The following is an 8,259-nucleotide window of genomic DNA, read 5'->3' as shown; positions in this document are numbered from 1 at the left end:
CATTGAGGTAAATTGTTTAAAGCATTTTCAGTCAGTGGCCAGACTTAACCATCTTCGCATCTGTCAGAAGTTGTGCTGTAAAAGTGTAAAATCACTCGACTGTTATAAACCAGTTAAATGACTAAGTAAGATTTGCAAGTTTAACATAATTTGTCTGCTTTTCTATTCTGACTCTCGAGAAATGTGCTGTAAAATGACAAGGGAAAACCCCTGGAAGTACTTCCTTCTGATAAGACAAGAAGTTTCACAGTGATTCACAGATGCACACACACCATCAAGTCACAAAGAACAGCCAGCTGGGTCCAAGATAATGTAAGTCCATACATAAATGTATATTGGGTTCAGATATTTAATGCTAACATTGATAAATTTGGGAAAGGTACTGACTTAGATTCACTTTCCAAAAAAAGTAGATGGAATTTAGATTTGCTTCAGAATTAAACAAATATACCTATCTCACTACAGAAATTTAAATGTGTTGAAATGTTTTACTGTTTCTATAGATTTATGGCAAACGCACTAGAACATGTTTGGATCCAATGTCACTTCTGCAACTTAAATTGAGTTTTTATTATATAATTCTTTTGGATCATCAATATCAGTAGTAAAGCAGCATTTATAATTGTTCTTAAGATGGTTCGAACCAATGCAGTCCTTCTGCTTAAGGAACACTCAGTCGGACTGTTTTCTCTGGAACGCTGGAGATTGAGAGCAGACCTGATGGTGCCTGGAACGCACTGCCAGGGGTGGTGAAGCAGATACAATAGCGGCATTTAAGAAGATTTTAGACAGGCACACGCATATGTAGGGACTAAAAGGATATAGTGCAAGCGAATTAGATTAGTTATCTTGGCATCCTGTACGGCACAGACATTGTGGCCGAAGGGCCTGTTCTTATGTTGTTATGTTCTATGAGTGGTTGGATAGTTAATTCTAGGATTTGGACCCAGAAACAATGAAGGGACAGTCATATATTTCCAAGTCAGTATGATGGCTGATTTGGAGGGGAACCTGCAAGTGGTGGTATTTCCTATGCCTGCTGCTCTTGTCTATCATGGTCACAGAGATCCTGGTCCAGGAGCTACTATAAAAGTAATTTAAGCAAGAAAGTGCAGCACATTTTGTAGATTGTACACACTGTAGCGACATTGTTAATGGTGGATGGAATATATATTGAGAGTGATGGAGTGATAATCAAATTGGCTGCGTTGCTCTTGAGGCTGGTGAAGTTCCGATTATTCAGGCAAATGGAGAGTGTTTCACCACATTCCTGATGTGACGTAGACGACGGAATAGCTTTGAGGCACAGGAGATATGTCACTCACTGCAGATACCAATATTCTGTGGCCACAGAACTAATGTTTTAGGCCCAGTGATGACCATGGGATGTTGATGATGGATCACTTGGCGATGGTAATGTTAGTAAATGTCAAGGTAGGATCTCTTGTTGGAGATAATTGTCTGGTACTTGTGCAGTGTGAGTGGCTCACATATCTGCAAAATGTAAAAAAGGAGCTCAGCTTAGAGAGTGTATACGAAGAAACAAAAGCAAGTCTGACAAAATATAGTTCTTAGTTTCAGACTACAAATCACAGGGAAATTGGAATGAATAGCCGTGGCAAAGAATTGTGGAGGCAGCAATCATAATCCAGATAGATATATAGAAAGACAATCCAGTGGTAAAATTCTGGAATGTGGGAGATGTCCAGTCTCACTGGACTGACCGTGTTAAGCAAAAGTGAACTGGAAACTGACAAAAGTGAATCAACATTAGTTTAGTGAAACCTCACTGTCTCCTTGTATCATTCAAGGTGACAGTGAACATTCAAAGCAATGAGAAAGATGCACTAACATTTTATCAAGTGAAGACTGGAACAAGAATGGGACATAAACGCAGACTGGTTCACTTGTAAGTTTGCGGACTGTGAGTCAAAGTATACAGTGGAATATAGACCAGTGCATAAATGGGAGGAGAAATGGGACAATGGAGTTTAACCTGAGCAAGTATGAGGTGTTGCACTTTGGGAGGTCAAATGTAAGGGGAAAATATACAACTAATGGCATGGACTTTAACATCATTTTAGAGGGATCTTGATGTCCAGATCATGATTTATAGGAATTTGGTAAGCCGCATTTGGAGTATTGTATGCAGATCTGGTCGCCCCGTTACAGGAATGATGTGGAGGCTTTGGAAAGATGTAGAGGAGGTTTATCAGAATGATGCCTGGTTAGGGCATATTAAATACAGGGAGAGGTTAGATAGAATTGGATTGTTTTCTCTGGAACACTGGAGATTGCGGAGAGTCTTGATAGAAGTATATAATATTATAAAAGGCATAGTTAGGGTTGATAGTCAGATTTTTTTTCCCAGGATGGAAAAATCAAATACTGTACTAGAGAGCATAGCTTTAAGGTGCGAGGGGCAAAGTTTAAAAGAGATGTGTGGGGCAAGTTTTTTTTAATTACACAGAGGTTGGTGAGTGCCTGAAATGTGCTGCCAAATGTGGTAGTTGAAGCAGATACATTAGCGGCATTTAAAACCCTATTGTATAAGCATGTGGATATTTAGGGAATGGAGGGGTACGAGTTATGAGCAGATAAATGATAGTTTTGGCATCATGTTCAGCAGAGACACTGTGAACCTGTATTTGTGCTGTACAACAAATATGTATTTAACTATGTTCTATGTTAAGAATGAACATTTCATTTCTCAAAAATATATATTAGGTGTTTTAGCTGAAGAGGTTGTTAAAAGTGTTTCCTCTTTATCTGATTGCATGAGACTTTCCAATTCTTAACAGTTCAGTTAATGTGTCCTTATTCAACTCTCTGGTAGTAAATTTTGAAGTGGTCTTAAAAATATTGATTAGGTTGTTAAAATCTTTGATAAGTTTCCATGTGTTATTCATAATCCCATTTAAGTCTCTGAAGGGTAATGCTATTACAATCAACAACTTAAACTTATCGCCAAACAATAAATTATTTCAGTGGTAATTAGTATAAAGGGCTAAGCCTATTGTACAAGAGGCTGAAATAAGCAAGAAGTATAATTAGGATAAGCAAAGTTAGTGTTTTAAAAGCGAGCAGATTGTAGGAGGAAGTGCAAGATTGTGGGAGGTATTAAGTCCCACGCTTCAAGTTCCAGAAATAGATTGAATCTGCAGCAGATTGTGACGAACCTCTCTCTCAGCTCAGAATGCAGTGTGAAAGAGATGATGCACTTGGAGATTCGAAAGAGCAAAAGAGGCAAGTTGGAAGTAACACATTTATTTGTATGTTCATTTACTTATCTTCAATTTTATGAGGATACTAACACTAAATTCCAGGATATACACTAAATGAACAAAATAAAATCAAAAAACGTGGGTACATAGTTGAAGCGGAGGAAAGGGTGGAAATAAAAAGAGGAGGGACAATTTGAGAATTCTTTGTCCCTGTTTAGGTTAAAGCAATGCCTCAATTTGCATTTTGACAGATGGCACGAACTATTGAACGTTTAAGTGCAACAAATCTACATCGCTTATGCCTGCCTGTTCCTTGTGGTAATACTGTACTGATTTTTTTTTAAATTGAATTTGTGTGCCTGTTTTCAATCCTAACTGCTCCAGTGCTGTCGACCTGGCGTTTGCACAGTCTCCCTGTTCCACATGGATTTTCCTCAGGTGCTCCAGTTTTCTCCCAAGTCCCCAAAACATGCAACTTAGTGGGTTTATTGGCCACATAAATTGCCCTTAGTTTCGGGAGCATCAATAAGAATGTGCGAAGAATTAAAAAATGGGATTAACATAGTACAGATGGATGTTCAATATTCAGTGTGGACTTGGTAGCCCTGCTTCTGTGCTGCATCCGGCTTCAGGTCTGCTTCTTGATAGAAGTATATAAAATGATGAGAGCCAATAGATAGGATAGACTGACATTTCCTCTGTGAGGAAAAATGTTCTGACTAGAGGGCTTAGCTATTAGGTGAGAGGGACAAAGTTTTAAGGAGATATGCAAGACAAGTTTACTTTTACACAGACTACTGGGTGCCTGGAAAGTGTTGCCAGGGGTGGTAGTGCAGATACGATAGTGGCATTTGAGGCTTTTGGATAGGCATATGGATATGAAGGGAATGGAGGAATATGGATCAGTTGAAGGCAGAGGAGGTTAGTTTAATTTAATATCATGTTCAGCATGGACATTGTGGGCTGAAGGGCCTGTTCCAGTGCTGTACTGTTTGATGTATTTGTCTATGACTCTACGGCAAGGTGAACATGAGAACCATGAACCAATATCAGACACTCAGATCAGCATTAATTTCTGTCAGATGAAAAAAAACACCATCTCCCTACCCTATGTGAAGTAGTGTATGAACTGGACACAGAGTGAAACTTGCCCTAAGCATTCTCAAGTCACGTTGTGAAGAGCAGATACTAGTAAATCTTCCTCCAGAGGTGCAGCTGACGATGGAGACTGTGCATGCCGACATCTCAATTGACTGCAGAATCCCCACTGCAAAGATTCCAAATTTAGTTGGAGATTTTCCTTGATGTTTCATTACAGGCTCTCACACCCTCGATTATCATCAATATCCTATCACAGGCCCACCTCCCACTCAATCAACATTCTCATCCTCATGTGCAAGAAGGAACTGCAGATGCTGGTTTAAACCGAAGATAGACACAAAATGCTGGAGTAACTCAGCGGGTCAGGCAGCATCTCTGGAGAGAAGGAACAGGTAACGTTTCGAGTCGAAACCCTTCTTCAGACCCATTCCTTCTCTCCAGAGATGCTGCCTGTCCCTCTGAGTTACTCCAGCATTTTGTGTCTGTGCTCATCCTCATGGTGCCTTGCCTTACTATGATCTGTCACCCAAATGGTTCTTGGCTGTCAGGCAAAGAGCTCTTTTCTCATTCTCAGTATTATTTTACAACTAATAAGCAAATGGGTTCATAGAAAATGGAGGAAAAAAAAGGCAGTTTTAAAATTTCCCAATGGTTTCTAAATCGGAGTTTGCTCTCAGTAATACCCCAGGATCTTCAAGTCTTTAGATCAATCCAGGAAATTTGCGGGTGGTGGACTAGAGGGATTAATTGATGCCTTTCTGGTATCAAACAAAGCAAATATTTCTATGATCACAATTTATTTTGCTTGCACACATGTAGCATTGAACAGGCCTTGCTTGGTGTTTTGTTAGTGTGTTTCCTTTCTGTAACCTGCTACAGTACAGCTACACAACTAATTAACAGAGGCTTTACACTCGAGTCTTAGGTTCAGCCATTGTAATTCAGGATCCTCTGGCTACAGCCTCATGGGTAATATATCCCCGGTACTGCACCACCGGGTGCGCTATTCCCATAACACTTGGGAGGACATGATGAGTGGGTAGGAAACAGAGATATGGCAGGGTCTCATCATGGTTTCATCTGTTCCCGATCAGTCAGAAAACTAGCAAGAGGAGATGCAAGTACTGACAGTGTTGGTATTCATGGAAGATTAATTCATTGATGATGGAGTTAATGTGTTGAGACATTGTCTAAAAGTCAAGATTTGCCGTGGCTGACTGTGATTGGATATGGAGATCGTTAAGATACAAATGCAATTGCACAATGTACTATTTGTTTGACAGTATTCTTGTGTGTGAAAAAATAAATCAACCTACATGAATCCAAAGCAAAGATGAAAATATTTGTAAGAAAGCAGGATTGTTGAAGGTCAATTGGACAAAGTTTGCATGAATCAATGCATAAAATATTTTTTAAGACGTAAAGTGCTGGAGTAACTCAGTGGGTCAGGCAGCAACTCTGGAGAACATGGATTGGTGAAGTTTCAAGTCAGGACCCTTTTTCAGACAAAAATATGATAGAAAATATTAATTTACATGCCAGGATCAGGCCTCTACCCATTAGGCATGTGACGATTATTCAGCAATAGCACTGGCTGCAGCTTCTGCTGAGCACACGATCCAGCCTTAGGTGCCACATGCAAGCTAATCAAATGAACATTTTGCACTGGCTGTTTCATGAAAGTTCCATCCTCACAAGTATCAAGCCAAAGTCAAAAATTATATGACATGGATCGCAAATTTGTCGTGTTAAAAGCTTCCAGTTTGAACATTTATTCTTCCCGCATTCATTAGGTCACTTTAGTAAGAGAGTTCCTCATCTCCAGTTGTAAATTACTTTCATCAAACACATTCACAATGTGTATTATGTACCTTATTCAAGAACTTAGCATTCATGTGGTTGTTACATTTATGCATTTTACCTTTAAAGATCAGAATTAATTCCTAAAAAAAGTTACCACTTGGCCATTTAGAATATAGAAGTGACACCATGGGAACAGGCCCTTTGACTCACAATGTTTGTGCTGAACATGATACAAAGTTAAACTGATCTCATCTACCTATACATTATCCATATCCCTCTATTCATTGCATTTTCATATGCCTATCCAAAAGCCTCAAACACCACTTTCATATCTGCCGCCACCACCATCCCTGGCAGTGCGTTCCAGGCCCCCACCTCTCTCTGTGTAAAGGAAATTGGCCCGCACATCTCCATTCAATGTTCCCCCTCTCAGCTCATAATTATGCCCTGGCGTTGGACATTATCACCCTGGGAAAAAAGTTCTGACTGTCTACCCTATATATACCTCTCATAATTTTATATACTTCTACCAAGTTTCCCCTGAACCGACGTTCCAGAGAAAATAATCCGAGTCTGTCCAACCTCTCCCCGCAGTAGAAACCTAATCTAGGCAGCTTTCTGGTAAACCCTCTCTGCACCCTCTCCAAAGCCTCCACATCTTTCCTTTAATGGGGCGACTAGAGCTGCATGCTTTGCTCCAAGCGCTAGCTAACCAAAGTCCTATTGGACTGCTTTATGACTTCCTGACTCTTATACTCAATGCCCCTAGCAATAAAGGCAAGCATACCATACACCTTCACTATATTTACTTGTGTTGCCACCTTTCGTGAGCTATTAACTTGGACTCCAAGATCCCTCTGCACATCAATGCTGTTCAGGGTTTTACCATTAACTACACTCTTTACTTGCATTCAAAGTTGCACTTGCTAGTATTTCCAGAGTTGTTTCCTAAAATCCTACTTTTTCCTCATATTCTGTTACATATTCCCCTTTAAGTGTTAATTAATTTTGTTTTTAAAGTTTAAATAATTTATTCCAAATTGTAGTTTCATATTTTCCAGTAACTACCATATAATGTCTCACTCTGCTTGGCTCCAGCAAGATCTATTTCTTACTGCAGTCTTCTACATATTTCCTTATTTCCTCCAAATTTGAACTAAATCTATACAATTCTTTTTGTCTGTACCTAAATAATTTATGGCAAATAGAAAATGAAAAGGTGTCTCAGAGAATTATTCCAGGAATGACATACATTCAGCTTGTTGAACCATAAGTGGCTTTTCTTATATTTTACCGCAGAATTATATCATAATCTTTTTATAACAATTACATTTCTTATTACTGTTCTCTTCACAGTGGCCAACTGTGGCATCTAAACAGACATTGTTTAAAAGTCCAGTGCATTTCCCCTTTACTTAAATGACACAATGGTTCAGAAAAAAAAATTAATCCAACACTATCTGACAACATTGAAAATAGAACAGTGTATCAAATAGTACAGTTCAGGAACAGGCCCTATGGCCCATACGATCTGTGCTGAAGATGATGCTAAGTTACACTAATTTCTTCTGCCTTCATGTGATCCAAATACCTTAATTCCCTACATATCTATGTGCGTAAGTAAAAGCCTCTTAAAAGCTGCTTCCACCAGCACCCCTGGCAGCATGATGCTGGCACCCATCAGTTTCTGTATTAAATATTTGCCCCACACATCTTCTTTAAACTTTATCCTCTAACCTTAAAGCTGGGTCCTCTATAGTCTTAGACATTTCCACCCGTCGCTAGAAAAAAGCTTCTAACTGTCTATCCTATCTATACCTCTTAATTTTACATACTTCTATCAGGTCTCCCTTCAATCTCCAATGGTCCGGAGAAAACGATCCAAGTTTGTCCAACCTTTTAGGTAAGCTCTAAACCAGGCAGCATTCTGGTAAATTGTCAACAACATTGTCCTTCAGCCAACACCGACAAGAAGCCGACTGGCTGGCTATCAAATTCATTCATTTCTGGGGCCTTAATGTAGGGAATCTGATTTTTTTTTTTCTCTATAAAACTGAAGATTTCTTAAGTTGTGTAAGAGGCTGGCTTGGAGTAAGGGAGTATCAGAACAAAATCAATAAAGGCAACAATA

At 39.3% G+C, this 8,259-nt stretch overlaps 1 protein-coding gene across 1 annotated transcript in view; it reads left to right on the top strand.

The window, feature by feature from the left end:
• The first annotated feature begins 265 nt into the window (after window positions 1-265).
• The window catches only part of tnfrsf13b (TNF receptor superfamily member 13B), a 29,162-nt gene continuing 21,168 nt past the window's right edge, over window positions 266-8,259 (top strand). The window contains exon 1 of the mRNA XM_078418508.1: window positions 266-312. The gene's annotated coding sequence lies outside the window, so the exon portion shown is untranslated. The remainder of the gene's footprint in view (window positions 313-8,259) is intronic.

This window comes from Rhinoraja longicauda, chromosome 21 (assembly GCF_053455715.1).
Source record: "Rhinoraja longicauda isolate Sanriku21f chromosome 21, sRhiLon1.1, whole genome shotgun sequence".
In the NCBI taxonomy this organism is placed as follows: domain Eukaryota; kingdom Metazoa; phylum Chordata; class Chondrichthyes; order Rajiformes; family Arhynchobatidae; genus Rhinoraja; species Rhinoraja longicauda.
The sequence above is the reverse complement of the archived record's forward strand: the minus strand, read 5'-3'. Positions and strand labels throughout refer to the sequence as shown.